Below are 27,968 nucleotides of genomic sequence, written 5' to 3' on the forward strand. Positions count from 1 at the left end.
TACCTCACTGAAATCTGTTGTGGTCCACTGGTGTAAGACAGACAAGAATGAAGCCATGGTATTTTGAGGATGTCCACCGCTATTGTGGGCACTATCAAGGCACATGGAAACTCTAAACATTGTTACTTCTTGTATAGACATAAGCAAACAGCAGAGACATTCAGCATATCCTTTTTGAGGTAGAGTAAGAAAGATTTCAGAGGGCTTACAGACAGAATGGCCTTTATAAGTGAAAAGACAGGCTGTAGTATCTTATACATCCTTTCAGAGCTAGCCATGCATGGGAAAAGCTTTGTAGCTAACCATGGTAAAGCATGAAAGGGAATCAGGAAAATGTTGGGTCCTCAACATCAACATCCACAGTATTTACTGAAAGTAGGAGCGGACTTTCAATGGGGCATTAGTCCGGGAGAGATTTCCATGATATATATAGCTTTCTACATAAAAGAGGAGACATTCACGCTGCTGTCATTGCAAACCATAGTCTAGTTTTGGAAGGAAAAGCCTTAAGTGGTGGACCAAACTACAAGTATGCGGAATAAGTTCTCTGGAGGGGAGGGAATCTTTGTTCTTTTTGTAGCACCTCACACATCCAGCTTCCTAAATATGGCTTCTAGACATTATGGCAGTATAAGCAGAGAATAACAGTTTGAGCCTGTGTGTTGAACCTTAGTCCTGACATACCTAAAAGGCTGTTTATGGAATCACAGTAATCAGCAATGGCTTGACAAGCTGTGTGTGTCCATCCATAGAGATGATTCTTACACAACCCAACAGTATATGCTTAGCAATAGGCGATGTGTGTGTACATAGATACAAACACATACAGATCTATCCCTGTAAAAGACTCTCTTAAAAAGTAAAACAGGAATTCATTTCATATGGCAAGATTAGAAGTCCCCACAATTCAATTAGATTTTTACCCTCCACAGTAAATTATCATCTCAGCTTTTAAAGACACAATGGAGTTACTTCCTTAGCACATTCCAGGAGCTTAATTTTAGCGTTTAAAATGCAAAACACTCAAGTATTTCATTTAATGTGCAGCTACCATGAAATTTAACCTAATGGGAAAGAACATGAACTATTTAATGTGTATTTCCAGTATGAATAAATTTCCATATCCTTCCCATATCAGTCAACCAGAATCGCCACATGAACAATTGGATTCTTATATCTCTCTTCCTCACTCTCCCTCCCTGTTCCACTATCTTGCGCTCCCCATTTCTTAGCTTGACCTGATAGTGATGTTTTGCTGTTAAACCCTCTTGAATCAGAAGTAGAGCTACCGCTAAGTCTTAACAAAAGCATTGTGCTGCATGTACTTAAGGGAAACTGCACTGAAAAGCAATGCATAGATTTGTTCCAGTTGAGAAAACAAGCTAATATTTGCCTTGTCATAAGAGGAAATCAAATGTATAATCTTTGTTCAAGGGTTAACCATAAATTTCTCTGAAAATATACTCAGCAAAAGATTGTTGACCTTTAACACTTAAAATGTACTTGCCTTTACCTGCTCTTCTCCTTCCAGTCCTCTAGTCAATCCTTTAGAAGAGAAACTTATTTGCACACAAATTTTTTTAGCTATTTTATAGCATCTCAAATTACCTCTTTGCTCTTTTTAAGGCTATATTATCTATCTAGAGACTTTTCTGAACTCATGAGAAAGTAGTATGAAAGGCTCATATTCTGCTGCAAATTTATACACACATTTTCATTGGAACCAATGAATTTACCCCACTAATGTTAGAGAGAGTCATACTGTGCAATATGGCTGGAGTCTTTTGTACTGAAGAAATTAAGTGCCTTTCATGTCACTTGACTTGATTTTTTTATTATTATTAAAATAATTAAACATTGCACAAAAACTTAAAGTAATTTTCTGTCCTGAAGACTTTACTTAAGGCTGGTATTAAGAGGAGCCAGGTTGATATGTATTCTAAAAGCTGCATCTCAACATATAATCCCACAGACTGCCTTTCCATTAAGCATCATAGATCGTCTGGTGTAATAATCTACAAGACTCTACTCAGCTTTACATGAAGTCTATCTATGTAGATAATCTTGTTTATGGAGAGTTCTCTCCAAGTAATCCCCACCTAGAGTTAACTAGGATAGTTAACAGAAGCTACTGAGGAGACTATAGAGGAAAGTTTATTTGAATACTATCCAGACTCTGATTTTGGACACTACAGTTCTTGTGGGAAAAGCAGATCCCAAGAGAGGCACAGTTCTGTTCTTTAAACAACTATTACATGAACATAATGGCTCTTGAAATAACAGGTTGAAAACAGTCATTGAAAATACTAAATTTTAACCTAATGGATACATTCTTTTGTTTCTGTTCATTCCAGATTAAATCTATTAGATGTCCTTTTAAAGTTATTCTATAGAAAGAAAAGGAATCCATCATTTCACAGTCTCCTTGCAGCTCTGTATCCAGGCTTCTCCTAGTCCTTGCAGTTTCAGGGGTGGGTATTCAGCCCATTTGAGTAGGGCTTTATGCACTCTATGCTGTCAGTGGAGAGGGACAGGCACTCAGAAAGGTCATTTCATAGGGGAGCCAAACTACTGCCTGATACAAGTGGCCCAACTTGCCCTGTAGAGGCATTCAGTCTGTCCTTACTGCCTATATGCGTGACAGAGAGCTTTGATTCCTAAAATAAGCTAAGTGAGGTTCCAAAAGCAGGTGAATACTTGCTCTTAATTTGTGTGATACTATTATGCACCATTTACCTGTTGAAATAGATAATAAAATCTGAGTTTGGTGACCATTTAAAGAAACAAAAACGGAACGCATACTGGGGGCACTGTCTTGAAGGAAAGAACTCTGAACTCGAGAGAAACAGTCTTGCCTGATTCTGCCAATTTCTTCTTCAGAAATCATTTCATCTTCCTTTAGCTTAGCTTCTTCACTTATGAAATGCAGATAATTACGCTTGTCTGCTTTGAAAATTGCTATATTATAGGCACAGTAGCACTCTTATGAAGGAACAGAATGATATTTCTTACATTCAGAAATACCTTTATAATACAAGCTTCTCTTTTAGGATGAAGGCATTTGAAAAAAGACAAAAGAAAAGACAACCCTACCTGCTTCTAATTTGGGGGCACCGTAGCAAATCAGTTCTTATGATATTGCTAACTAATTTGGGCTTTTTAAGACATCAAATTGTTCATTGTAATGATAATCCAAACAATCTTCATCCTGCAATTAAGAAGTTCAGGATTCACTGCTGCTTCTTACTCTTACTTCTGTTGCTTTGTCACAAGAAGATGCTTTAGCCTGGAGTTAAATTCCAGATCTTTGGAGAATTTGTAAAATTTATTTCATTTTTATTAGAAGAATCTAGATTGCTGTGGAAATCATTGTACTATTTCCCTGTTACAACAATATGCAGCTTGTTGCATATGGAAATGCTATTGCTGGGTTTGTTTATAAATTTCACATACTACATTATTCTAGTCTGGATTATCAAATCTCATGACAACAATATCCTCTTCTCTTGCAAATTAAATTTATCCTTTCAATGGACTAATTTAAAAGGCAATGTCTTCCTGTGCCATTACACTTATTCAGCATATTTTGCCCTTTATTTGCTCATATAAAGTTTTATTTTACGCATATAATACTGCTTAACAAGGATCAGTATTTGTTAATCTTGACTGATATAAAAATCCTAATTACATACTACTAACTCTTGTAAGGAGAAACAAACAATGGAGATCATTGAAATAGCCCTCAAGTAATTGTTAATTAGAGCAGAACTTTCTTCTCTGTTATGCATCTTTAGTTTGACAGCTTTTATCTTTTCATAAGCAAGTAACTGAAAAGAATAGAGGTTTTAATTATAATTGATCATAGAAGTCTGACATATAGTAAACATAAAAGATAAGCCTACATTGTTCTGGTATCCTCTCTCTCCTAGCAGGAGAAATCAGGAATAGCTAATGTAAATCAATAACCTTAAGGAAGGAGTATAATCAGGTAGTGTCAAGCAAAGAAGTCAGTGCAAGGTCTTCCTGAAATAAGATAGTAGTGCTGATGATGACCCCTCTACCCCGTGAACTTACAAAATGCACAACTCTGCCTAAATATAGCTATTTTCAAGATAGAGATAATAATACTAAATTCTTTGATAGGATATAAAGAATTACTAGTTCAGTTCCATAGTGAGAAATGAGCAGTATAACTGTTATATTTTGAAAGATATTAAACATTTCTTTGTACTGTTGCATTTTTACTGGAAGAGAAGCTGAGGTTTAAAAGGAGAGTTTCTACCAATGTAGCATGCCAAAGGCTGCTACCCAAACACAGACATGGAACTAATCTTGTTAAAGAGTTGTCTTAGCTATGCCTTTTCCTTCATCTGTAATGAGAAGTGTAAAGGTTACTTATAAATATTTCAGTAATTGTTATTATGTAAGCGGTGTATGTCTATAACGCAAATTTTCAAGAAGACAAGACAAGAAAAAGAGAGCCCATCAGTTGGTCAAATATTGTTCCCATAATGTAAATAGGTAAAACAATGACAGAGTTTCTGAACATGTGCCTCAGTGCTCCCTGAATTGGAAGATTTTGTATGAATACAATCAAGTATGCATTTGAAGGTGCATAAAATTAAATACGCATGCAAGCGCTTTCCTGAATTGAGACCTAACTACTTTGTCCAAAGTCTCTTTCTATATAAGCAGCAGAATGAAGTTTTTTGGCGCATTAGCTTTATGAAATAAGAGTTAGTGGGAAACACTACATGCAGTGGAATTGAGAATAAGATGAAAAACATCAGTGAGCAAATAGAAAAACACTCAGCAGGGCCAGGGGACATAAAGCCTCCTTAAAATTCTGAATTCAAATACACCTTAAGTCATGACTGAAATGATTTGGTTGGTTTCATTTGAGCACCTAACAGAAGAGACTTGTTCGTATCATTATATTGCAAGAGAAGTGTTTATAGCTGCCAGGCTTTGTTCCAGAGAGAACAGTGGCAAATAAATACATATTATATATAAATACATAAGCAGGGCAGAAAAAAAGACATATGGTAGAAAACAAGATATTTTCCTGATCTATCTTACTATGCATTGTTAGAAAATCTCATAAACAACAGTAATTCACAGAACTACTAAATGCTGTTTACAAATGAATGAAACACTGATGATATTCCTCTCTGCGGGTAGAGGAGAAGTAATCCCTTCAGTCCTTGCTGCACAGGAGAGCCAGAGAAATGCACATACAGATGATACATGGAAGGAAGACTGAAGAAGAGTACAGGGTCTAACTTAGATGACGCTTCTGACCTAAAGTGCTAATAAGTCCTTCACCATCCTTCTAACACTGCATCTGCCAGAAAAGTTACATAGGGAGAAAGATTCTTTTGCCAGGAATTGAGCATGCTTATATAACACACCTTAGGGCAATTAGGAAAGATCTAGAATTGCAAAAGGTCTAGCCCCAAGAGTGCTGAATTGATTTGAACTCGAATTATGTGCCTCTTTGAGAGTTGAACCTTGCTTTAAATAAATGTATTTATTTATTTATTTAAAACCTTACCATGAGTTCCGAGAAGCTTGAAAACCTGAGGCTGCGGTCCGAGAGGAGGGCTGTGGTTGTGAGAGCAGTGCAAGACATTGATGCCCACTCAGAGCTCATAGGTGTGCCTCACAACTGCAGTGTGGCTCTGCCCAAGCCATGCTTCTATAGTGGTTCATGCATCTGCTCTAGAACCTGGCTCTGGAGACTGATCCTGTGTCTGGCCTAGGAACAAGATCAGGGTGCTGATCCTGCTTCCAGAATAAAGCTGTTGGGGGGAAGGTTTTTATTCATACAGCTCAGTTCTTCAGTATGCTTCGCACCATGGCCATAAAAAGTTGTGCTGGCATAATGCAGGGAACGGTGCTCTGTCGGGCAGGGTGCAGGAATAGTTAGCCTGTGTTGCCACTATATGCCTCTTCTAGGGAAGCCACAAATCTCTTACTAAATAAGAACATTAACAGTGATTCTGGGGATTCTCTCATGAAAGAAAAATGTCAGAACTGACACACTGTTTGCAGCATTAAGCTGTGTTGGCAAAAATCTTGTAGATGTAACTGAAATGTAAATGAACCCCACTGACTCAGGGAAGCAATCTCCAGAAGAGAGAGACACAGAACAACTTATTTGCATTTACCAAGGGATTACAAATATCACTGTTCTCTCTCTCTCTTCCTCTCAGACTGAAACTGTTGGCTCAGTGTCAGCAGTGCAGAGATTCATTTCTCTTTCCTGAGATGAGTTTAATATCAAGAGAATGAAATTTGTGTCCTTGTGCCTGTCAGCTAGCTCTTTTTCACACATATTTTGCTTCAGGAAATCCTGATTCTCAACACTAGGAACCTAGTATTTAATATAATACAGTAGAAACATGTAGGAGTACATATTTTCTACGGAAACCAAGTGGTCAGTCCGTGAAAATACAAGACATTCATCAGATACAGTGAGATCAGTCCACAATCTTTGGTTGGGCTCCAAATATTTTCTTATATTATGTTGGTGATAATACTCAGAATACTCAGGCTTTGCAAAGTACTAGAGGAATCACTTCTGGAAATACTCATTGGAATGTGAGATAATGAGAAGGGCAGAAAGTCTTACACAGTGGTAAAAATGAGTAAGACATGTATATTGTAACACCTTAACTTTTGCTGTCTGGGAAAAGGAAACACCATCAGGATAAAAACAAAATACACAAAATAGCAGAGGAATATTATTAGGGTTCCTGATTTTCAAGGAATATAAAGCAAAACACGGAAAATCTAACAGACATTAAGTGCCATACTTTCACCATAAAAAAGAAATAGCACAACAATCCCCAGTGCAGAAGAAATGAAAGCATCAAGAGAAAAGTTTTTTCCATTGTAAGTCTCTTTTTTTTTCCTGTTTTCCATCTTATGTAATATTCATCAAAAGTAATTGCTCAGCTTAAGGAAACAGTGTGCTGATAATGCACGCCTCTTCCAAAAGTCTCAGTAAGTGCAGGAAAAATATGCAGAATTAGAACATGACAACGCAGACCCTAACACAGACCACAGATCATGTGCTGCAGCAAGCATCAGTTGGATTTAATTTAAATCACAAGTCAAGTCAAGCAATAACAGAATTAAGGTGTTCCCCTTTTGGTTACTGGCTTCAGAAACACATTCCGTTAAAACTCCAGTCTACCCAAGTTCACTGGTATGTTAGTTCACAGAGTCAGGGCAACCAACTGCCCTCAGGAGACTGCAATGCAATTTGAACATTATTGGCCTTTTAAGTAGGCACACAATAAAATGTTCTTCTGACAGAATTTTGTCATGCTAATAGAAGTCAACATGGGATTTCATGACTGAACAAACCCAAAAAAGGTCACAGGCTGGATGTGCTGAAATTGTGCGCATTTATTTTATTGTTTGGTGCTTGAGAAACTGACTTCTTTGTCATGTGACAGATACTAAGATCATAATGATTTGATGTTTGGTAACATGCTACCCTTTAGTACTCATACCATGCCCTCCCTTTGAAATGGTCAAAAGGAGGAAGCATTTAGATTTTGGATTCCAAGTTCCTGGTACATCATCTTTTCTACTGGGACAGGGAAAACTACATTTGCCATACAGGCGGTAGGCTTCCAGTCACCCAGCTGTCCATTACACTGCAAAGTCCAGTAAGTACTATGTCCTCCCAGCCTGTAGGACTCTCTATTTTACCCTAAGAGGGAGCTGACAATGCAAAGTAAGTCCACAGAATTCGCTACTGTAACCCATCAAAAGCCACATGCCTCTTTATATAAGGAGTCACAGAGCCCCTGCTAAGTATTACTTACAGAAATGGGGTAACTGTGGCATCAGAGTTACGTGGGGATCCTGCTGCTCTGTGTCCACTCCCTTCAGTGGTTATTTCATCCAGGTATGATCAGAAGGGAAGGCTGCATCCTTAGTCTCCTCCACAGTTACAAAGCACAAGCAAAGCGGCATTCACTGAACAGAAATAAAACATGGGTTATAGCCACCATCTCTCCTACCACTTTATAGAAACATGAAAACCTTGTTTCAGTTTGCTGTTTGCAGTGAAAAAAAGCCTAACTTTATCAGTAGAACTTGCTGACAAAACTGAGAAGAGTTCTTAGTAAAGGATGATAAGTGAAAGCTAAGATTAAGGCTGACATTAGGCAAACTGATTTCGTACTAATCTTGATTTGACATCACAACACAGCGCCCATTTGTGATAATACATGCAGAAACATTTGTAGGAGGCAGACATCAGTGTTATAGGTTTGATGTATTCATATTAAATTATCTTGAGTAAGAACCCAAAGGACAGCATTTATAGAGTAAACAAGACTGGTGAAATATTCCATTGATTCAAAGACATCCATCACAAATGTCACCACATCCCTTCCATGGAAAGAGGTTCCACACAAATGTTATGTAATATTTAGAGTAGGTGAAATATTCCACATACTGATAAGGCCCAGAGCTGCAACCCATTCCTCTCTTCCCATGCCTCTGAGCCAAAATGGCACACTGCAACCAGGATTGCTTTTTTTGCTAAGGTGGCTAATCCTTTTAACCCAGGCTTTGATCTCTGTGCGATATCCAGCAATGCTATTGTAGCTCTTTTTTGCATGTTTCTTTCCCCTGGGAAAAGCTTCTTTCTGTCTGATCGTGACAACCAAGTGCAATACAGTCCTCGGGTTCCCCTAGGCTCAGCAAATAATATTCTGCTTAGCTTTTATCCAGACTTCTAGTGAGAAGAAAAGGTCATTCTTCCCGAGCAACAACATTGCCACTCCAGCACTGAGAAAGCAAACCAGATCTAGAGCAATCTAATAGGGCTGCAGCTGCAAAGGATTCAATTCCCTGATCCCTTCAGACCCGTGTGAAATGTCAGTGAATAGTCATTTACTATTCCTTGCTTGTTAATTCACTTTCTCCTAAGTAATTGTCTCTGTCCATGAGTATTCCTGAACACCAGTAATTAAACACATCTGGTTTTGGCACAGAATATACACAAATGTTTATACAGCGGATAGACATAAGGTAGAAGCTAATCCAGAATTAGTGGCATGGGTGGTTGTTAGTGGAGAGCTGCCCTCTCACAATTATGCTGAAACAGGTAAGCTGCAGTTACGTTCCATAGGTTTGGTATACTATTGCTCTTCTAGTACGCTCGTCTTTAACAACAACCAGCACGCTCGTATTCACCACTGCAGCAGGCAGGGTCTTGCATTCATTGGAATGTCAAATTCCCTCCATGCTACTGCCATGCTTTCCATGGTCTTTGAAGCTAATCCCACCAACTTCAACTGCTGCACACAACCTCTTTTGTTTGGACAAGAAAGAAGTTCCCCTCCTTAGACCCCTATACTTTTTTATTTTTTTGGTCAGGCTGGAACCTGTAGGAAGTGGAGAAAACTGAGGACTAATCTGGCTGAGGTGGTGACAACGACATTCTTCCCCCCACTCGCATCGCCACTCCAGCTCACCCTATCAGCCCAGCTCGAGAACCGTGTAAGATTCACTATTAAAATTCCACCTGAATCGGACATGAGCTCCCAGATTCTAGAGCTTTTATTGCAGCCTGTCAGTCAATTCAGATAAGCAATACTGCAGTCAGCTCACATTTTCTTCTTAGACATAAGGGCTAGAATTATCGTCAGAGTTTTTCTGTTTTGTTTATTTTTAAAGGAAAGCTGAGATTCTGATGTCATCACAAGACTTGAGAGCCAGGGTTGATAGACCCCTACGCTTCCCTCTAAGGCTGATTGCAATAGCCCTGCTCTTCTGTCCTCTGGGTGGATACAGATATACATCTATACTTGCATCCAAGTCACCTCTGAAGTTGAGCCTGGAGCAGAACCAGTCATTGCACAGGGGAGAACTGCCACACTTGCTTTCCATCATTAGGGTCTCAGCTGCAACAGCTCTGCACAGATCAGACAGAAAAGCAGCGCTGGAGCTGACATCCTCACACAACCCTAGGAAGCAGAATGCCTTGCAGGATTGCTGGGCACATCAAGAGAGCGAATTTGCCACCACTCCCTTGGCAGGTGCAATCTGTGGCTGGCACACGTAGCAGGTAAAGCCACAAACTCACTTTCTGCCTGTCCCCTTCAATGTGCTAACCACAGCAGGGTGAGGAAAAATATCATTGCACCGCCAGTGTACAGGGACTGCTGTTGTGACTGACACACAAGCCAGGCGAGGGGGAGAAAAGGGATAAGCTCATACTGGCAGAACAAGATAAAATCTGGCCCAGAAGAATTAACTTTTAATGGAGTTCAGCTATGCGTTTCTTAGATTTTGAAAATATTGCACATATGAGTCTAGAACTTCTTCCCAGCTCTGTCCCTCTGCACTGACAATTTATAAGGTTGTGTTACAACAAATCATCTATTTTTTATTCTTAGTATGATAATGAACAACTGGAAAAGGAGGAAAAAAATTTGAATCGAGGTGAAAGAATGTCTTGATAAAAAGACACCAACAATTGTGAACCAGATTCCAGCACTGGGAACCAGTAACATCCCACCCAGACTATACTATTTAAGTAGAATTTATATCATTGAATGAGAAGAAACAGCATTTTCTATAGCCAGTGGACACTGCTCGTTTCCATGTGACATTAATATTACTATGGTAAACCTGACCCATGTCAATAATACTCATGGGATGGAGCACAGATTCTCTTTGGTTGATGAACCATCAAGTAGGTCAGTGGAGTCAGTAAAAGTCGCCTCAGCACACCATTTCCAACCTGTAGTACAAACACTGAATATCAAAGAGACTGGCACCAGGAAATAAAGAGCATTCACCTTAATGATACAAAAGTGCTATCACTAGTAATAATATAAGAGAGGAAAAGACAAAGACATTTTTCCAAAGCCATTATCCTACTTAGTTTCATTTTGCTATGCATTTATGCATACGCATTTATGATGGGTCAAATAGATACCAAATATTTACTCTTTAATACTAATATTAAGTGTAACTTCCCATGAATCTGCGTTTTCTTTATTGCACTCTTCAGTTTAGCCTGCTACTCAGTAAGCATACTATAGGGAAGAGTGCTTACATTACAGAGAACTGAAGCATCTCTCTGCTGCTTTACCCAAATGTAGTCTTTTCAATGAAAATTGTAAGCTGACAACCACCTTTTGACAGTCTCAAACATAGAAAAACAATCAAATGCAAAGACATAATACTAAAGCAGTATCTTTTAATTGTTAAACATTTTTGGGACAAACCATTCTATAAAATGAATAGAAATGACTGTCTAGACAAAAAGGCTATAGATTACAAGCCAAATTCCCCCTTACTGTAAAATACATGGTCTTTAGTAGAGTTTTTATGGAATAGGGGGAAAAAACCTCACTGCTTTCCCACTGCATGTGGTACTTTGATCTCTAAACCTAGATTACTCTTTTTTTCACCATAACCTGCACAAAGAATGCAAGTAGAAACATTTATACTTTCAAAGATGAAATACCACTTCAAAAGGCAAAAAGACTAACTTACACAGAACGTGTTTGTGTTTAAATATTGGGGGGGAAGAGGGGGAATCATTAAATGCTACTGGTGTTTTTTGCCTCACAGCAGTTCTTATGTAAACTACAGTAGGGATTCCTAGCCATCTTACAAAAGGAGATGCTTAGTTAACTTTTTTTTCTGAATACAATCTTTGAAATATTCCAACGGAATGTTTCACTTTTTTAGAATAGAAATACAACTTTGGACTTGTATTTTATTTCTCTAAATTCATTAGCATACAAATACGTGACTCTGAGAGCGTTGCTATAACCTGCTTTTCTCTTCTCTGATCTTTACCATCTAAAAAGAGCATTGAAAGTCTAACGCTGCCAAATTCTACACAACGATTTAGACAATGTGCCATTTTTATCATGTGCAATTCTACTTATAAGTTGTGTTGAACCCTTACTTCAGAACTAAATAGTTTTATTTGTGCAACTGCAAAAACAAATCTTCTCCTCTATCTGATCCAGCCTGTTAATTCTGACCCTTGTTTTTAAAATTTTTCTTTCTTTCTAGTCTTTGGCAGAAATGAATAATATAAAAGGAATAAAATTAGAAGATCAGAAGTCCTTATCCTTGGGCATTTATTTTTCATGTCTAAACATTATAGCATGTTTTAAGTCATTAACTTGTCATTCCCTAGCCTTTTTTCCTTATCCATTCAAGCAGCATATACCTTTGACCTTGAAAATTAACATTGTTTGTAAAACTAGCATCATGGCCTTCTTGTATCCAGGTAAAAGTTTCTTTAATTCTTCACATTAACATCAGTTGCTCTAGAAGTTCCATCTAGCTTATTCCTTTAATGGTATGTTCATTTCTGAGCATCCCACTTTTTTGATCTGTAGACTTGTTCATTCATCTCAGTTGTCTCTGAGGCCACAGCCTCAAAAACAGAGATAGTTAAGCACTCAGATGAATCATCTGGGGAGGTTGTGGAATCTTCATTTGAACTATTAAACAACAGATAGACGGGCTGTCTTGCCTTAAGGCCTCCCTATCTCTAGTGTCTCTGAATCTACTATTGGCAGAACAAGACAAAAGAACACGAGGAAACACTTACTAAACTTCTTTTTTTATTTTTCTTGGAGGTTATACGCCTAAGCACTGACAACTCCAGTACTGTGGCTGGTGAGTGCTGGAGGATAACTGAATGGGACAGTGTCAGATTTGGTGTATCTTCTTCCCAGCCACCCTAAAACAAACTGTTCTGTGCAAGCAGCAGAGGCAAGACACAGGAGCAGGAGGAAGAGGTGCTATTGTTTTCAGTGGCTCTTCAGTGTTAACTATTAGGACAAATAACTTAAAAGGATTTTTATTTAAGTGAAGCTTAATGGAACAATCAGTGCAAGTAGTCTTTAAAAGCAAAGATCTCACTCTGGCAGACTGGGGTTTCCTTACCACATCCTCCCCCATTTCCTCCCTCCTCCCATGCCACCCAAAAGAAGCCTCATCTAAAGCCAATGCGACAGAAATCAAATATGTGTTATTCCAAGGTTCAAGAACTCTTCTCCACACTTGCAATTCTTGTAATTCAATGCAATAATGAAGATTAATTATACTGTCTTTATTCAAAAATATTAACTACAATAATAAACTGTTATGGATCCAAGACAAGGCCAAGCCTCGAAGTTAGAGTTCTTTGCTTAAATTTGCTTTTAGTCTATTATTAAAACAAAAGGTTGTAAGGTTACTAAGGTTGTAAGCAATTTGCCACAATTCTGCTGAAGAAAAATAGAAAATTTGTAGAAACCACCAAAACAAACAGAAACACTCCAAATCTAATTCAGTAAGCTTGAAAGTAATGATTATAGTTATGGTCCTATGCATAGATGCTTACATGGACAAATAACTGATCTGATTTTATGCCATGATCATCGTGCACGTTTATTAAGCATACAACTGCAGATACAATTGTGCATGTAAAAATGGTGTGAGTGCACAGCTTGGAAGAAAATGTTCCATCGGCACATCTTATTAACATCCTGCTCGTTTGGAGCCCTACCTCAGTGAAGTGTCTGCTTCTAAATATTTCATGTTTGTAGATAATTAGAAGATGAGCAAATAACTGAGCCAATGCACACAATTTGATGGACATGTGTATTGATTCCTCATATAATGGTTCAGGAACTGAAGGCTTCTTCAGATGGAGTAGAAGCAGTGCAAAGAAATTAGAGTACCCATCTTCCATCAGTGATATCCACTTCATAGTCAGTGAAATAGTAAAAAAAGAAATCTTGTGCCAAATTCATCAAAATAGGGCCATAATTCATACAGTCAGTAATCAGTGTGACAGGTATCATAAATGAATAAATTAGGCATTGTTTATCACTTTTTGTCTGAGCCATAGTAACTTTCTAAGGTTGATGCGTATTTCTCTTTGCAGAGTTTTCAGGTAATCAAGCATTGAAAAAAAGTGAACACAAGGGATAAACACACACATTATTAGGCTGTCTCTAATCTTTCTTAACCGATAGTGTTTATCTGCAAGTAACACAAGAAATGAACTGGAGCAGTGACTTTCCTTTCAGAATCAAAAAGCTCAATAAACAGTCTTAGCACTTCTTGAATCAACAAGGGTGCCCACACCTTCACAAGTATTCGGTGCCCTGCAAGCTCAGGTACAGTGTTAGCAATGAGGCCATCTGTTTTTGTCATCAGTCCCGTCTTCCTCAGCCCAACCCTTAAGTCTGACGTTTTAGGAAACTATGCAGCAGCCATTGGTTAGAAAATCTGTGAGCTCATCCCTAGAAGGACTTGACAGGATAATACTATCAAGTGAGACAGTAAATATGAATACCTCAATTATTTTAGCAATCCAAACAGTGTGATAATTCCTTATATCACATGCTGTCAGCACAAAGGAGATCAAACAGAGATAGGATCTAAAGTGAAAGTGCCTGTACTGTATGATATTCACTAAGGCCTCTACAACCAATTGTAATGCTATAGTACAAACAGGCTGAGCACGAGAAGGCTGTAGGTGTAGCTCTATAAAAACACAGTGGCCTCCTTGTTAGCATTTCTAGCGCATTTCCCCAATTAATACCAGTGCAGAAGCTATCTAAGGTGGCGGGGGTTCAAACAGGATTTTATTTTTGCATAATGTTCATAGCTTCCTCAGGAAATAATTGATATCTGCCCCTCTACCCCCAGTAATTAAAAATCAAATAAACAAACAAACCTCCAAACCACATTCCCCTCATGATTTGTGATGAAAGGCAGGGCCTCTCTCCTTCTCCAGGTCATAAACAGCATGTCTGTGTAGTACAATTTCTAGACACTCCAACCACTCTTGACCTAGTTATAACAGAGGAGGAAATGTTCTTGACCCCTCAAGATATCTTGTGACACACAAGACAAGAATAAGGAGTTTAAGTTATCTGATATATGCAGAGAATTCAAACCTTTCCCATTTAATGTTCTCCCTCAAGCTTAAGGATAGTGGGCACTTTTGAAAGTGTATCCACTTTCTTCTGACATTCTGATTGGGCATTTTGCCTGTACAGTTGTATTTAGGATATGCTGTGAAATCCACGGTTTCAGAAATTCTGAGAAAGCGCTGTTTGTTTCCTACACCAAGGTAATGCAATATTTCAAATTTACTTGGAGGCAATAGGGTAATTCTGAGTTTACCTCTTCATATCCAAAATTCATATCCAAAATTATTAGCTTTTTAATAAATAATAGAGTGGCTAGGCTTTTTTTTTAAGTTACTATATTTCATTTTCCACTTAAAATAACAAGAAGTTCATACTTATATTAAAGCACATGAGTTTTTAAATAAAAAAGTTTGCTTTTTTAAAACCTTTCTTAAGCTTGTTTTTGTTCAATTTGAGCAACCTAATTGGTCATTGCATTGCTCTTACTGTAAGCAACTGAAGTTAAAGGTTGCTATATGTATATCGTCTTGGCGTTCACTTGCTAGTTCATTTGGCTAAAACTTTGAAGCAGACTGGTGCTCCTTGGCAGATGTCCCAGATTCCAGCTGCACATCTGGTAACTAGACTTTGGACAGGTGACCCAAGGAGATCAGTGGGGTAAAAAGCTCAGTTATAGCCCTTGAATTCTTTTCTTGGGCCTGTGTTTTGACCATGGTTGCTGTCATTTGCCTTTCTAGCTCTGTGGCTCTAATGCTGCTGGAAGGGATTTTCCCCAAGCGTTTAATTGTGAGGTCATTATGAAGATATTCTCCAGCACCACCGAGATGGATCCCACTGTATTTTGCTAGGATTTGATATTTTTCTAGTAATCCTGGAGCACCCTGTTTTTCCCCTCTTATTCCTTTCAGTGCTATATCACTTTCATGAATAAGCCTCTTTCAGAACAGCATTCACTTTTTTCCAGCTCATACACTGAACTTCTACTGTGTCATATAAAATAGGAGCTACTTTCATGCTGTCAGTTTCTTCGCAAAAAATCATTATCTACTAATGCAAGGAAAATAAATTTTCAACTTGCTTTTAATCTTTACATGTCTTTTACATCAGATTGTTCACGCATAAGAAACTAAATTTGCTCATACATTTACACCTGAATTGAAGTAGTTGTATATCCAGCTATCTCATGCAAATATCAGTCCACATAAGAGCAGGGGCATACAACTTACATACCAAAGTTTAGTGATCGCTCTGAGATGGTTATAAATTCCTTTTAATATGAACTTTTTACATCATCCTCATATTGAAGCACATCATGAGTTCTCCTACATTACAGGACTACAGTGTAATAGATACTTCTGTTAGGGAGAAAGTGTGTTTAGTTAATTTGAATAGAAGCACCTTATTGTGTACACCATGTGAATCCTCTTGGCTTCACTATGAATCTAACAGCATAACTTATCTGCCAGCACTTAGATAAAATGAATCATTAAGGCAGACAAGAGGAAACTGAAGAGGGTTTTTTTTTTAATCTGATTCTTTTTTAATTTGTTAATCTGCAATTGTAAAAATCCTTGCTGTTAGCAAGTATGTAAATGAAAATTCTTTTGCAATTGTCCGTGTGTATTTGCCCATACACTCAAAAGTAAGTAGAAGAGGATTCTCCATCAGCCTAAATACTAGTTTCTCCACCAAGAATCCCATAGCATTTTTCAAACATTCATTTTTTTTCATGTGTAAATGGGAACAATTTAATGGAGACACTTTGCCATGAATATTAATGAAAGTAAGGAAGGGAAAATGGCTTGGACACAGGCATGTTAGGAGTTAACAGCAGGGCTCAGGGAACAATCCAGAGTCAATTTGTGCTGCAGTGGCGGATAATAGTCAAAGGAAGATCATTCTGCCTCATCCAAAATAGCAAATTATGTACAGAAATGAAATCACAGTTATTTGATAAACTGCAAGAACAGTTGCTGACCTTTACCATTAGACAAAACACACAAAGCCTATGTCTGATGTGAACATCACTACTGCAAGAAGGTGAACTTGCATGATACTTCTCTCTCTCTTGTTCTAAGCAGTATCCCTAAAGCAGCTTTCATTTAGGTAGTCTTATTAGAGCCACCCCTGCAGGACACACATATTTTCTGGGACTGAACAATTGATCCTTTTGTTCAAAATGCCACAAAAGCTAGTTGTACTTAAAAACAGTCTGTGTTCCAGTTAAGGCATTGTCAAGCATGTTACATGGGCGTAACAGGTTCTGACATACATGCAACACCATTCATTACAAAGGGATTCATAAAACCGTTGTACTTCAAAATTTAATCAACTTTTCCACAACATACAATTATTTAAATGGAGTCTAACCTAAGAATCAGTGTGCTCATGGAAAAAAGGCAAGTTTTTTTGTTCTAGTCTTATTCTACATCTATTATTATTCTCACTCAACCTTATTCGGTACCAATGCACAACAATACCTACTGCAATTTCTACTTCCTTTATAAAAATATATTTTTAATCCCCTCTGAAAATAATAAATGTCTGAGTTCTAAGGACAGGGAAGAATAACCACAGCCTAGACTTCCAACCGCCTGGAGACAAAATGAAGACCAATGTTTCTCAGGACATTTCTCAGTATCTGTCCTTAGCCCATGTCTTCCATTTTGGGGACAATCCAGAATCCCTTTTGGCTTCCCACCCGATAGGAATGTGCAGCTATTTCTCATCTCTAACAGCTATCAATGTTTACCCTATGCTGAAACTAGCCTTGAAGCTAAGACTACATTTTACATTTAAAATATACAGATATACACACTGCAGTTTATATAGAAAGTTGAATAAGTAAATACAATTTCCTAATCACCACATTGTTTTAAGTCCTTTCCCTACCATCTCAAATGCAGGAGCAACCAATATCGTATTATTTACTGAGGAAGAATCATGTGGAGGCTATAAAAACTAGCTGTGTGCGTATGGTGGCAGTTTTATGGTACTCGAGGAGAAACACTGCTGCTTTTCATCTGGGAGAAGTTACTTTTTCCAGCCCTTTGATGGCCGGAATCTTCTCTTCCCTTTGAGCCTACCTCAGCCCTGCAGGCCCAGTACACACACTGGAGAGGGCTGAACACACCGGGTGCACGGAGCGAGCCCCTGCACGCTGCATAGCACACCTAGGGAAACATGCTTTGCTGCATGGCACATCCTGTACTCCAGTTTGCCAATCCCTCAGCTAAATGAGTCTTCTATAGTAAGTAATAAGGTTTTAAAGATAGGGGTGCTTTCCCCGGTTTTTATAATAGCAATGGCTGTGAGCAATTTCATTTCTAGAGATCTTTCAATGTCCTTGAACTTTGGTGGCTTCTCTAGCAGCAAAGAGACTAGCCAACTGAAAATGCCCCACAAATCAGTATCTGTTTTGCTATTATTGACATGCCTGCAGCTGTCTATGTAGAAATCCTGGTCCTAATGAGACAAATCTGAGTGAATGAAAAAGCTTCTTAATGGCATGAGAAAAGTCCTTGATTTATGCAGGTGGATACTGGTGTAGCTTTCACAGATGCAATAGATAAATTAAGTCATATTATAGGTTTTGTATGCTCTTTGACATCAACATGGTAATTCATATGGCACTGCGTAACAACACTGCAAAATCATTTTAATTATTAAAAAAATTTCAAGTCCCCTTAAAAGAAAGGCACAGGGAGACATATCACAATCTTAAAGTAAAATCTTTGGGTTCCAGCATTTCTTAACAAGTTTCTTAGTGTCAAGTTCCTTCAATAACCAGCTAGCTGAATATTTCTGTTGTTGTCATTATTTTCTATAAGTAGTGAACATCAATCATTTCTTTTCATTTTTCCCAGTGGATTGCTATTATTCAAGACTGATGGGGAGGGTGGAATAAGAAATAGGATCATTTCTATAGGAGTTGTCCTACATGAGCAGCAGCACATAGCCACAAGCGCTCTAGGATTGTTTGAAGTATAATGCAGATACGATTCCTGCAATTCCAGTTAATGGTTTAATCTCAGAACTTTGTTGCAAATATCATCTTTACTAGATATTTTCCAGAGTTTAAAATCATGTGAGCATGTCAATGATTGCTGAAAGACACCGATTAAAAGAACCATGATAACATCTCAAAGCAAAGGGAAAACACAAAACTTGGTATTTTCAAAAGTCTCACAATCTTGAGCCAATTTCACAATAATCAGAAGGAGATAGCTGATTTACAGATTCATAAATTCATCTAGCTGGTAATAGAGCACAAATCAGCAAACAGCTGGTCACCATTTGTCGCTGTTAGAGCTAGCAAGAGTTTCATCACTGCCATCTCATTTTCTCTGTGTTCATGGAAGTTAAAGTTTGTAAATAATCTAATTCTTCTGTGTGAAAGTTTTGGCTTATGGTTTTGGTTTGTTTTGTGTTTTTTTTCCCCTGTAAAGATTAGGTTTCCTGCCTGGGCTGCATCTTCCATATGTTGTCTGCTCTATAGCTACCTAAGTCACATTAGATATAGTTCAGATGTCATCTCTTAAAGAGATGATATAAGACATCCACTCACAGTTCAGGCAGACACACTGCTAAAGTAAAATACAGAATTATTTTCCAATGACAATTCTTCAAAACTTTCTATCTCAGAATAAAAAGAAAAAAATATATTGCTACTTTCCCCCTCAATTTCAGAATGAAAAGGTCATGTGCCAAAATATCAGAATTTCTCACAATATAAAAATTACTGCTTTTGCCCTGGTCAAGCCACTACTGACCTAAGTTGGATTTTAGCTTACGAAGTTAACTTTGTTTTAATGGGTAAAACAGGATTCTCACCATACTTATTTCCAAGCCCTAACAGAGAGTTTCTGAAAAAAAGTAATAGGTTCAGGTCCCACTTATAAAACTGTATTTGTTCAAAGTTGTTTGTATATGAGAAAATGGGGGAAGAAATATATTCTCCATCACAAGGTGGGCTGTTATACCAGACTGATTTGTTACACTGCAGTGGTATTTATCATGTTGATAAAATAGACCATGGATCTGAAAATTGGAAGATTTTTCCTGTTAATTTGAAACAGCACCTATACATGCAGCTGTGACATCAACATAATACCCTAAAGCCATAGCATCTGAAAAGATTTATTTTCTGAGCCCTTATGCAGCCACATTCTCTTTGCTTCTGACATTCTCAATTTGCAGGCTGCTGGTGATCCAATCTTATTCATTCTGGCTCTATAATAAGGATGTCAATGCAAGAAGAGAAAAGTCATTATCTGATAGCTAGCAGACATGATAAAAAGGCAGAGCCAGATATCTCAGAGGAAAGGCCACCCTTTCTGCCTTGGATGAGCTTCTCAAGGTCACGGGCAGCTTTTGTACCTGTAAACATGCTCCAAATTCACTTAAAGCCGAGTGCATCAGATAAAACTGAAATGTTGCTACCACACAGTCTCATGTTCTGAATAAGGTATTGATTTTTCACTACTACTCAGTGCAAAGTTTTAATTATGATTAGAACATATATATGTAGAGCTAGATCAAAGAGGCAATGTTAGCTTTGCAGAAAAGCTTAAGCTGAATTTAAGGGTCCTGTCTGGTTAATGGTATGGATATGGGCTGAAGTATGTCCCACAATAGCAGTAATCAGGCATGACTAGTTAACCATTTGTATACAGATTTTTACCTCAAATTTAAAAATAAAAATGAACATGTGGTTCTAGGGACTGTTTAAGTGTCACAATTGCAGCAACTGACCGCAAAAATGTATCTACTTTTTGACATTGTCAAATAACTCTTAAATGCCATTCTTGCAGACAAGCTTCCACCAAGCACAAGTTAGTGGGTTCTCATAAGCAGTAAGTGGATGAAGTAGTGTGAGCTACAATATACAGGAGTTAAATTAGATCAACTCATCTTTAATCTGTGACTACATACACCCACATTCACACCATGTCATTTACAAGCCACATTAAGGTAAATAAAGTTTGAAGTCCCTATACAGGAATTATTGAATACTGATTGTAGCTTAAGAGGCAGTTTAATTTTGTGTGTGTAAAACAGAATAACATACAGAATAGGAATACAACACATGACTGACCCTTAGGCTGTAGGTAGTAGAGGCAAGCAGTACAAAAGACAGGAAATGAAATACACTCTTCAGCCTCCTGAACTGCAAATTCTTTTTCCTATACTACTTATATGTCTCTTGTAAAATTGATTTATAGAGGACAGTTTCCAGAGTATTTTAGTCTTCCATTTATTTGCTTAACTTTGCTACAAGATAATGAGATCAATGCAAAAGGACCAGCCTTGCCTGTTCTTAGCATCACCATCACCAGTTCCTTTTGAATATTATTCAAATATTAAGAACTTCCACCTCATCATGCACATCTGCTATTTCTGTATAACATAGGAAGAATTTGATACACAGTGTTCCCCTAACTGAATTAGTATAAAACTGGTGGGTTGAGAGATTTTATTGTATTGCTGTTAAAAATGTACACATGCAAGTTTTTATTGTGGCACAACACTTTGTACTACCGTATAGCTGCTTTGGAGATAGTAAGAACCCAAACAATCAATGTATCCAAATGTCAGGGCAGTGCCATCTAATTCATTCCCTTTTCAAAACGCATTGCCGTAGCCAGACCTACGCAACACTTTCTTCCAATCACTCAATTTTCCAACTTCCAACTTTTAACAATAGCTGCAAGCTTCCTCTACAGTTTAAGTCTTTCTAGGTCCCTGTTTTTTCCTACTTCAATTTCAAAAGTTGCCGTTGGAGCTGCTTTAGAACTCCTGCAGAGGAGCACACTCAGCAACATGTCTGCAGCAAAGATTATGCTTTCACCAAAGGCACAGAGGCAGTCTCGCAAGAAGACAAAAGTAGATTGTAGGAAGGCTATCTGAGGCCATCCAAACTGGCCAAATTCAGACAAGGAGAATAAACAAATATGAAAGCACAGTATTTTCCTCTCTTTAACAAAAAAGGGCATTGGGGTCCATTTTTTTCATTAAGTGGGACCAAGGAAGGATCATAACCAGGGAAGTCAGAAGGGGGTTCCAAGCAGGTGATATTCAATAGAAAGCAAGAAACAGCAAAAAAAACAAAACAAACAAAAAAACCCACACCCAACACCTATCCTAGGATTTAACAGAAGAAAGATGCTTATATAGTAGAGACATTTCTATTTCTTCTATGAAGGAGCAAAATTACATCAGGCTTCTGATGAGCAGAACTTTTCAGAGGGAATCAGAAGCATAAATCCGTCAAAAGTGTTTCTTAGAAAACATGCCGATTTCAATATCATGTCTGATGGAGCTGAACTGTTCTCATATGGTCTTTCTTGAAACCACTGAAATTTTTGAAATGCTTTCACTACGGCTAGGGATTAGAAAGGTTTAGACAAAAGAAAAAAAAAGATCAAAGCATGTTAAATTGCTATTCCATTTAAAAATGGCAGGTCGTTTGCACAAGAATAAAAGAGTGGAACAAAGCATAAATGTAAATCAAGACAGATTTAGATCTGGAGCTGCTCATGATTTATACTTGGAATAACCAAGGTAAGTCCCTGGCTCACAGACACATGACATCTTGGCATTTATTTAGTATAAGTGAGATGTTCCAACCTTCCTCACAATCCAGATGGAATAGCTTTGAATCCAACAGAGTGGCTATTTGGGGTGGGGGTGGGCAGGAGTATGTCATTTTGTTTTAAGATATGGCTCCCTTGGGGCCTTTGCATTCAATGACTTAAATCATATCCTTTTCCCCCTTGCTACAGTGATACGCTGTACAAAGCCGGCATCTGTGATCCAAAACCTTTTTCAGCTTGTTTTTGTAATGCACCTACCCTGTTCATTTTGTGAACTCCTGCCTGGGCACTACAGAAATAAGCAATGTGATAGCAGCCTGATAGCAGCTGCAGCCAGAGGCTTATTTCACAGTACAGTAGAGCAGAGAATCCAATTGGTCACTCTTGGCCAGACGAAATCATCTTTGAACAGAACCGTTTATAAAGGCAGAATCAACAAAATCTTCATCGGTTCCACTAATTTAGCCTATCCATTGGCCTCACTGGGATCTCTCAACTCCTTGCTATCTGTCAGTCTCCTCCCCTTGGTTAACAGGCTGCATATTCAATTACAGTCCCAGCCAGGGGAAAAAAAAACAGGATATCAAAAACATGCTTTAAATTGCTTCAGTGTGTGAAACACCTTGCTGTGATCATTTAAAAGCAAAGCCTCCTGTGCACATGACAGCTATCCTATACTGAGCTTCCCCCCAGTCATGTTTCCAGTTCTGCATGGTTTTGTTAATTTAGCATACTTGAAGATAATAAGAGGTGATAGATCGTGAGCCCCAGACAACTTGTACTTATCCAGGGCATACAAGTAATACAACATTGTTCTGTCGATGTGTTTCAACTGTAGTTCAGCAAGTAATCGCTAAGCCCATTCCATCCTCAGGCAATGCTTAACTGGGGCTGGTAGGGATGCGGAGGTGTACAGCTGTGTACACCACGATCCTTCCAGTCCAACACATCAGCACTTCTTCATGAGCTGTTCATGCAAATTTCAGTTTGGGAAACAAAACCACTCCATATCCCTCCTTCTTCCCCAGTGATAAAATGAATTGTCATCTCCATCAACAGATGGAGATTTTAAACTCAGAGAAGAGATTTGGTTGTCTTTGTAAAATCCAGCCTTAAAATCTTCCTTGAGTTTCACAGGGAACAAAGAAAACTCTCTCCATAATTACAGACACTATTATGGCTTAACTGAAGCTGATGTGCCTTCAGAAAAAATTATTTCAAGTGATTTATGTGCAGCACTTCCCTTCTGTCTCATCATGGACATAAGCCAGTGAAGAAGAGAGAAGCCACTCCCAGTACTGGGCCATATATCTTGGATGACCCAAGCTCCAGTGATACGCCTAGGTACTGAGACATTTCACTTCAACAGCATCCAACCCAAATGAAACTTCAACATAGCTTACCACCAAGTTAGAAAGGAATAAAAAGTGCCCTCTCAAAGACACATTAATGAGAAGGAGAAATAGCACTACGCATGCTAAGAAAATCCATTGGTACTACACCTTCAGCAACATAAGGTTACTTTAAAACTTGGTCTGCTGAGACAGTAAAAGCACTGGATAAAATAATATAATGTGATATTTAAGGGATTCTGCAGATGGATAATTTATTATCTAACACTGAATGAGTAGTGTTGGCAATTTTCCACCAGTGCTTTCATTCTAAATTAAGTGTTAGCTCAGCCATATGTGCCCCTTTACATTGTATTCACAGCTGCAATTATCAGTATGTTCCATTTGTGCCATGTTTGGTTAGTCACTGAATAAAAGCAATGTTGTACATCCAATATAATGTATATTTAGAAGACTAGATATAGGTTATTCATGTATATTCATGCATTGTTTACAACATGAAATTTCATGGAAAAAATACAACTTATCTCAAAGGAAAGGTTAGCATTCTGCTATTGCTGTTATATTTATGGACTTTACATAAATTTCCAGATACTTCTATTCTGAATGAAAAATCAAAGCATTTTTATGCACAGAAATGTATAGTTTATCAATAGAAGAGGTATTTGGATAAGAGGAGAAAAATTTATATGACACTCCTTTGCCCAAAGTAATATAAACAACTTTCTTCCAAAAAAAAAAAAAAAAAAGGTTTCACAAACAAAGAATTTATATCAACATAGAGTCTCATTCTGTAGTTAATAGTCGCTCGAGCATTTCCCTAGCAGTCAATCAGTGCAACTACTCACAACAGGAAAGTCTGCAGGACTAGATTCACAATATCAAATTCAAAATACCACCACAAAAGAAGTTTATCAACTGCATTTTGTTTTAGGAGCTGGGCTAAGGGGAGTGATTCATTCCTTCTAATAAGAGCAATATTGCAATATATCTTGTCTCTGCCAGAGATTGGGTTCAGTTAGATTAAGTAAATAAAAAGAGGAAGATTCATGATAGTGAGAAACAGGAGATAAAATAGACAAGACCTGGAATGGCTAAGGAAGCCCTGAGAAAGCGCTAGATGAATGGGCTGTTTTGTAATAAAAAACAATTCCTCAAGTACAAGAGCAGAGTGTAAGAGAGTACTTTCTCTTTCAACTCACCACTAACCAGAGTTAAACTCCTATAAAGCAAAATAGGACCAAATATTAGTGCTTACACTGGATGGCACTTTACAGAATAGGAATCTCCAAAATAAAGTCAATGTGTTAACATACCAGCTGGCTTCTACAGCTAAAGAACTTAAATAAAAAAAACCCTAATCTACTCCCTTCTTTTCTTTAGAAAGTCCCTTCCTACTAAGAGGACCATTTAGAAGTTATCCAAGTTTCAAAACATCCAAAAGCGCTCATTGTTGGCTTCTCTCCCTTCCCATTGAGCTTGCTGGGAATTTTCTCACCAACTCCAGTACATACCGACTTCAACATAAACAACAGTACTGTTGGACTTCAGCAGGTGTTAGGAAATACAGACTGTTAAATCTGGCAATATGGGCCGAACTCAAAAGTTTTAATGTAATTAACATCATGGTCATTTAAATATAATTTAATCCAAGCTCTCTTTGCTTTGGCTAAAATAAAACTCTGGAGGTTAATGTGTCTTGGTGGCTTCAGTACTATTTGACATTAAATTGAGGACTAGAAGCCCACTAGTGTATGGAGCAACCTCAAATCCCAGGCTCATGTTCTCATCACAATGGCAACTTGCTTCTTCCCTTTCGGCATTGCATGCCAGCTAAAATTATGGGTAAACTATCTGCCCGTACTTTGAGTTAATTTTTTTTAGATGTCAATTCTCTGCAATTGAGATTTAAACTAACTAGTACTGCTGAGATATTTAGACCTTTCAAAAACAGAATTTGCAACAACCTGAATAAACAAGGCTACAGAAAGCCAGCAAGAGTACAGACTTGCTGGAAATATTACCAATAAAGAAAGTTAAAAAAATGGACAAGTGAAAAAATCTGAATATTGTAAACTTTGAGAAAGTTGAGTTCTAGTGCCATAGCCACATCAGCAGAATCTATGCCTCAGTGTATATTCCATACCCACAAACATTTTGAGGGAAGAGTACTAACTAGGATAGTTTTCCATATGCTTTTGATTTAATGCTTAGACAATTAGTTTACTTCTCAGGAAAATTCAGTTTTTCCCTTTTGGCACACAATACTCTGTTAAAGCTCAGCACATTTCTTGGCTGTCTTAATTGCTCACAAAGACACTCAGCCAACAGTCAAGTGCTTCTAAAATATTAACAAAAAAACTACTACATGCTAATTCCCCAGTTTGTTTTATATTTCTAGTCAGTTCTCTCAATGTCAAGTGTTAGCCAATGATAATATATATTGGCATGAAGCCATCCTGTACTGCTCTTCTTTTCAAAATTATTGTGACTGCAAGACACTAAGTAGTATATCCCAAAGGAAAAGAAGCGAGAAAACACTGCTGAAAACTATCTGCTAACATCTATTCATATAAAAAGCACAGATCCGCTACTATCACATTTCCAAAACCATGTATTCACTTTACAGGAACATTCAAAAGAGCAAAATTTTGTTAGTGCCTGCAGGAAACAAATAAATTGTTTATCCATTCAACTGGCATATAACCAAACATAAAAATATGTCCATACCATATCTGAAAGCTAGTCTTTGTATATATGCATCTCCAATAATGTCATAATAATTTTAATAAAATTTACATCTAGAAGTCAAGTTTGTATCCATTTTAGTGAATTTTTCACAGCATCCAAACCCTCACAGCCTGTTGTTAACTCAGGGTCTTATAAAAAGTCAGTACTGAAAAGCTGGGGTTGAAATAAAAACAGATAAGTTGCATTAAAAAGTAAATAAAGAAAATCCCTAGGGTCTGGTAAGTATACTTTAAAGTGCTCATTGTGATGTTCTTTTATTTCAAATAATTTTTTTTAGATGTTAAGGCCAAAAGTACTATTATAATGCCCACACTTCTGCCTAATAAAAGCCATGCTTTGGATGAAAATTCAGTGCCTAAGAATCCCACTCTAGTTATTTTAAGGGATTTCTTAAATGCAAGGCTACATCGATCAATCTGACTTTCACTCTCTCTTAAATGCAAATTTTTAAAGCTACAGTATGCTTGTGTGTCTTTTATCTTTACCAGTAATTATCAATTTTAAAGCTTCTTTTGTCTGTTAATTGTGTGACTACTCCAGGTAGATTCCAGGTCTCTTCATACTGTGTTTGCCCTGATAGTGAACAAATAAAATGACAGCCATAAAAAGGCACATTTCTCTGTGTAAACTGATGTGTCACATGACTAAATCATCACCTGCCCACATCATCATTTGCTATGATACGCATTTTTGTAGGCTACTCATTTCTGTAAGCGATCATTAATTGCTACAAAGATCCCAGATTGCTTTTGCTAATCACTTGATACTTTTTAAACACTATCATGAAGAACAAATAGCCATTTCCAGGTATTAGTTACCTACTAACTTTAGGAGTGTCAGAAAGAGCCCATGACTCAAACAACTAAAAAACATTCTCTCTAGGCATTCCAGATGGACAATTATATTCAGATTCATTGTTAAGATCACTAAATTTTTTTTTAATCTTTATTCTGTAGGCTCACTAAAACCTATTTTAGTAGATATAAGAACAAGTTAGATAGAAATAAAGTAAATACAGTCTTGTAAAGATAATGAAGCAATCAACAAGAAGAGAAACAGATGGTCTCCAGCACTTGAACTGAATGCTTGCATCCTTGCACATCATGCCTTGCTGGGTTCAAAGAATTGTATTGGTGGGGAGCCAGGAAGCGCTCTTACAGTCTTCCTTTTTTTTTTTTTTTTTAATTCTAAAAGTAGAAACAAATAATATTGTCATCACATATATTATCCTAGTGGAACAGCTCCAGTGGATGCTGAAGCATTAGGCATTAGCCCTCTGTTAACCTATTAACCCTAACCTCTGTTAACCTGTTTCTTTGCATAAGAAGTTCCAGAGT

General features: G+C 37.6%; 1 protein-coding gene across 1 annotated transcript in view; it reads left to right on the forward strand.

Moving 5' to 3' along the window:
• Nucleotides 1-27,968, forward strand: part of BEAN1 (brain expressed associated with NEDD4 1) — a 76,210-nt gene that overhangs the window by 23,624 nt on the left and 24,618 nt on the right. The gene's annotated exons all lie outside the window — the stretch shown is intronic.

This window comes from Apteryx mantelli, chromosome 10 (genome assembly GCF_036417845.1).
Source record: "Apteryx mantelli isolate bAptMan1 chromosome 10, bAptMan1.hap1, whole genome shotgun sequence".
In the NCBI taxonomy this organism is placed as follows: Eukaryota; Metazoa; Chordata; class Aves; order Apterygiformes; family Apterygidae; genus Apteryx; species Apteryx mantelli.